This window comes from Gambusia affinis, linkage group LG19 (genome assembly GCF_019740435.1).
Source record: "Gambusia affinis linkage group LG19, SWU_Gaff_1.0, whole genome shotgun sequence".
NCBI classification, from domain to species: Eukaryota; Metazoa; Chordata; class Actinopteri; order Cyprinodontiformes; family Poeciliidae; genus Gambusia; species Gambusia affinis.
Window position 1 is genome coordinate 8,742,382 of NC_057886.1, and position 6,000 is coordinate 8,748,381.

General features: G+C 35.5%; 1 protein-coding gene across 1 annotated transcript in view; it reads right to left on the reverse strand.

Annotated features, from left to right (window-relative positions):
* Positions 1 to 4,677, reverse strand: part of LOC122822297 (voltage-dependent T-type calcium channel subunit alpha-1H-like) — a 141,285-nt gene extending 136,608 nt beyond the window's left edge. The window contains exons 1-2 of the mRNA XM_044100856.1: positions 4,631 to 4,677; positions 1,553 to 1,699 (exon numbers count right to left, since the gene is read on the reverse strand). The gene's annotated coding sequence lies outside the window, so the exon portion shown is untranslated. The remainder of the gene's footprint in view (positions 1 to 1,552; positions 1,700 to 4,630) is intronic.
* Positions 4,678 to 6,000: the final 1,323 nt, after the last annotated feature.

The window sequence follows — 6,000 nt, forward strand, 5'->3', positions numbered from 1 at the left end:
ACAACGTTTTGTTGTGTAGTTTCATTTGCACAAAACACATTTTAAATCAAATGGTATGTTCCACACTCAAACAACATTCATCCTCCCTCAGCTGGAACTACCAGTCTACCTTTGCTTAGTACTTCCAATCACTCTCCTTCCTCTCCCGCCCTCATCCCGTCAGAGTCCATCCTCGTGTCTACTCCAACTCCCATCATTCAGCCGTTTCCTATTCTGTTACTCATCTCTCAATCCTTTTTTTTTTCTCTACTGAAGTAAGGTAGAAAAAGAATACCATCACCTACAAAGTGGTGAGACTTCTGTTAACACAAATATAAAAAAGGTCAGACATTCAATAACACACTGGAGGAGACCCGAACAAAACAGTGCATGATTGTGCCGTCAAGTTTAATCGTATAGCACATTTCAGCAACAAGACAGTTCAAAGTAATTTACACAATAAAAGCATAATGCAGTAATCAATTTTGAAAGAAGTAATAAATCTCACATTTTGTCAAATGCCATCATGAAAATGATCAAGAATAATCATTTTCAAATTTGTTAATCAATGTTCTACTTATCGTTAATCAAATAAAACTCTTAGAAGGTGGATTTGTAGCCTTGATTTAAAGCGTTTTGAGTACAACATTCTCATGATGAAACGGTGCTGTTGGCAGAATATTTCTGTTCTTCATTCACCACAGAGACTTGATGCCAATAAGGTTGGTAGAAAGATTCATGTCTCTACAAACAAAACAAAAAATGTGAAAAAGCACATGTGTAAATAAATTGTAAGCATTTTTGAAATGTTTGTTGTCAGCACATTTTGTGAAACTTACATGATGGTTTGGTCAAAACTGACTGCCGTTAGGATAACTGTACCAAGCATTTTAAAAATGTAGAAAGGCGCATTAAAAACATAATGCGGTAACCAAAGGTCAAACCCATGTTAGTAATATGAACAGAAAACATGGTTACGAGTTACTTACATTATTCACTTTAGAATGTTTCTGTAACTTTTAGGGATTTCCCATGGTCACCATCAGACCTGCAGCTGTACCAAAAAGGTGACATACGCAATATTAATTCAGTGGGACTCGATGCAATTGCACTCCATACTTCTCATTTTTATTCAAAGTGATTTTTGAAGTTATGTAGTCTCTATTTGTCACTTTTTAGCTATGCATTTTGCTTTTGGCGAATCACGTAAAATCCCATCAAAACGGACCGTTTGTGGTTTTGACGCGACAAAATGCAGAAAAAGTTCAACGGGTATAAACACTGTTCCAATTCGCTCCAAATATTGTGGGAAAACTGCTTATGCCACATGCAAACTCATACCACTTTAAGAAAAGAACAAAAAAAAAAAACAATGCTGACAGAAACTGCAAGCGCCATCCTGTCAAAGAGACTCCGTGACTGACAAGAGATGTCTGCAGAGGCATGAGCCAACCACACAACAAAGACATCAAAGTCATCTCCAAAGTCATGAATAAGAAAAACAACAAACACAACAGCTTGTAAGGATACTGCAATTTTCTTAGTTTTTTTTGTGTGTTTTTTTTAAGCATACCTCGGTTCTCAGTTCAGTTTGTATCCATGCTTGCCTCATTCACTCCTCCCACTCATGTCTCTGCTGGCTGGTGTCTTCACTTTTGCTCAGCTGACGTATATGAGGAGGGGGAGACCCTGCACGATCGACCTCTTTCAAGGAGCTTTCCTGGGAAACAGGCCCAAGAAAGGAGGTTGAGTCAAGTTTGCTCTGTGTAAAACTTGCTGAATTACAGGCATTCGTGAAATTTCATCAAAATCCACTTGAAAAGTATCCCACACGTTATAGGTAGAGATGGCAAAATAGATAGTTTTCTGGTGCTTTTTTTTTTTTTTTTAATTCCTCTTTAAGTCGGATGCCAAGCTAATCATTCTAAGTAGGGTAAGGAAGAGGGGAAAAAATACCAATGTATTCGAAAACACACAACAAGAACAGAGGAAACGGTTATATAATCATGCACAAACACACATTCTCTCTATCACACACACACACACACACGCACACGCACACACACACACCGAGTCAGCAGGGGCTCTGCAGCTTTAGAAGGGAGTCTGTCATACTAAATATTACACCCAACCACAGCTCAGTCACAGAGACCTACCTTTGTAAGATGCATAAAAGAGTGGTAAACCGGCTTATCTTTGCAAGTAAATGTGATTTACTTCAAACACATACCTGTTTTAGTTGTTTTTTTGTTTGTTTTTTCTGTGAATACATTTGCCCCTTTGGAAATTCTGAGCTGCAAGTAGGAAATGGGGAAAAACATTGACTCTGAAACCCCTCAACTGTTAATAAAGTGTAGGAGGATTTTGACAGTTTTGTCATCAGAATGGAAACGCAGACTGCATATTGGCTGGCTGGAACACAAAGAAATGCAGCAATTCATTTTTCTTGATTGTTTTACAGTGGTTCTTTATAGTTCATACATTTAATAATCAGTTTGATACCAATTGATTGCTTAATATCTTACTTTGCTACCTGCTGCATATTGCCATTTTGGCAGTGCAGCTTAACCATCTGAAACACTAATTTTGATGATATATCAAAAGAAAGATCAAAACATCCTTTTCCCCTATCCTCATTTTTTTTTTTATCCAATTTTTGTCTGTTAACAATGCCGGATTTATTAATTTAAAACTGGGGTTAAAGAAAAAAAAAAAAAAGCTGTTTTTTTTTTGTAACCGTTTCATCTTTTCTCAGACGTGGCTACATTACTGCGTTGTGTGCTGACTTGGATCAAGCACATATCTAATAACGTAATCTCTGGATGATCTAATCTTTCGCTCTTTAATAACATACTCTCATCCAGTGTGTGGAGCAGATCTCTGCTCCATCTTAATGTAATGAAACTCCTAAGCCTCTTAAATATGAACTCCTCCACAGGTTTTCACCTTAGAAGCTTTTTTTAATATACAAAATGCTTCTTCAGGCCATGTGAACTGGTGACATGGAGAAAGTCACCATGTGACACACAAACACACGCAGAGTCAGCGGTTGTATGCAAGTCTTTACCATTTAGACTTAGTTTAGTGGAAAAAGCTCAATAGTTATGTTTTTTTATTTTATCACAAATGAATAACTCAATAGTCATATGTTTTGTTTTGCTTTATTTGTGGCCTCTAATGTGTGCTTGCTTGAAAACAAATACACCTAGAGCATAATACAGTAAATATGTAATTTAACATCTTTTAAACCTGATTTCTTTTCTGACGCAACGCCTTCATTAATATGGGCTTAGTTTATCAAAAGATTTGGTCACAATCATCCATTCTACTTCGCACTCGCAATTTTTTTCCATTAATGATGCTTGCAGAATTTGAGTTTACTTGTTAATCATGGGTATTTGGCATAAATGTATAAATTGAAGGCATAGATGTTTAAATCAGCTGCAGGGTTATCTTACCACAGACTGCCAAGAAGTTGACATTGAGCACTTTTAAACTACAAGGAAGTGTGTTGTGTATAAAAATCCACACTTGAGATTGAACAGGGCTGTGCCAACTTGCTGATATAGTAGCTATATACAATTAGAAGTTGTATAATTTAGTCAAAATGTTGATATTTGATCTTTTTTTATTTTCACATGAGGCTAAACTTATTTTCCTTGCCATTTATGCAGTGAGCCCCATTCCTGCAGTATACTGTCTGTTCAAGTTTGCTTTTAGGTCAGCAAGATTTGGCTCCACTCTTCTGCTAGCTGTGTTAGCATTATTTTAAACATGGCGGGTGTAGCATCCGCATACTCTGTAGCAAACCACATCATATCAATTTTTCAAAGTTTCCAAAAACCAAATAGGGAAATATTTTCAGTTGGGCGACAATGAATAGACATTTGTAAGCTTCATTAGGAAATGAAGCAGCACAAGCACCACATGATCATTGAAAGTGACTAATGGAGTCCAACCCAGGGACTACTGACAAACAACAAAAATATAATGCAGTTTCTTTTCTAGAGCTGCTGAATGCATTCTGAAATCACAGCCATTGCTATGTTTTCATTTTTTCTTAAATATTTGAAAGATTAGTGAGTTGTGTCTCTGCCTACCTCTATAAAAGTTAACTTCAGCCTTTTAGAAAAAAACAAATCCTATTTGATTGTGTGGATGATGCAACACCAATAAAAATGAAGTTGGAGAATTTCCTTACTGGTAGATGTAATAATAGAGACTTTAAAATGTCTAATATTAAACAACATTGGTTGTTTGAGAGAGCTGAGACCGACTGCGACAAAGTGTTCAAGTTTGCATTTATGTACCACTTGTACATGTAAGTGCATATACATATAAATATATGTACAAGTATAAATATAAATATAAATATAAATATAAATATATTTCTGATTCATTCTGTCCTTATATTGTTGGTCATAATACTTTAATTTAAACATTGCTATCGTGACTTTGCTTTGCTCACTATCCTGGGTTTGTTTGTGGTAGAATTGTGTTGCATATGCATGTCTGTTTTTTTTTTTTTGTTTGTTTGGGTTTTTTTGTTGTTTTTTTTAAAGCTGACACTACTAAACCATGAGATAAATATGAATGTTTTATTTACTACAAGGTGCAGTTCTGGTAAACAGTTTGTTTCTTCTATACTCACCATAGTTTGTCCCAGTTTAGACGCTTCAGCCAGAACAGGTGTATGGGACGGTCCAGCGTTTCCTGTTTAAATTGGTGTATGATGTCACTGATTGCATCATCGGGCACTACCAAATGGAGGGCGTTCTTGTTTGTCATGTATTGTTTTCTTTCTTTAAAGTAACCTTTTGAGTTTCCCTGTTCTAAATGTTTTATTTTGCAGACAATTTAGTTATGTAGATGTGTTTGTGAATTAGATTATAATCTTACATCTGTTTCTTTGTTTAGGTTTAGTTGCTTCGTTTCACCTGTTTTCTCATGGAATACTCTGGAGTGCAGGTGTGTTGCCAGTTCAGAATAGAACTAGTAAGATTTTGGCTACATGAGAAAGATATCAGAAAACAAAAGATATTAAAGAATAAAATCCACCAGGAAAACCTGGAACTGGCTGCCGATTCTGCTTTCTTATCACCTTTATTGACCCTTTGAAGACATTATCTCACACCGATAAAGATTATTGACTGTCAAGAGACAGGTACAGAAAGGGATGACAACGGAAGCAGAGATGCAAGGATGCAAACCTTTCTGTTACTGCACGGGATGGTATAGCTAAACAAAAGCTTTTTATGCACAAAATCAACAAAATTGGTTAAAACAGGACAACCTGCTCTTTTATCTTTTTTTTCATATTAAAATTAAATGCTAATGGAGAAATTGGCTTAAGTTTTGTTTTTGCTAAAAAAAAAAAGTAAAAATAAAAAAAAAATTCACTGTTTCTTGATTGTAAAATATAACTGATTAACTAGATATTTTTGCCACAACATAAATATTAACAAGAAAGGAGTGTGATCACGTTGAGAGCTTTTTTAGCTTATTTGTTTTGTGTTTTTTGATTAACCAAAATTAAAAGTGACCAAAACATTTTGATATTGATACTGGGTTAAACCAAGATCATTTTTAACACCTCTCCTGCTTAGTGCTGAAACCTGTCTGAGATAAATCTTTATCAAGTAAACAAATGGGGCCCTTCATGGGAAGGCCTTAGAATTCCATGTTGTGCCCCTGGTCTCATCATAAAGACAATCTGCTTGCTTGTGCGCACAAACATTTGAATTCTAGCTGTAGCACAGCAACATCCTCAATCACAAGACTTATGGTTATGTTTAGCTTTTTATTAGTCTATATATTCATTCATTGTGCAACTAGTGTAAACATGTCAGCCAACTGGCTTCACCCGGAGAATACAAATAAGGCTTTGCTTATCCCGCATATTTATTTATATTCTCTTGACATTTTAGGTAGAATTCGCTTCCAAAATACAAGAATTTAATGTTGTTGGAATTCAAATGTTAATAAATCCTACAAAACTCAAGTGCTCGACTTAAAGGTAGA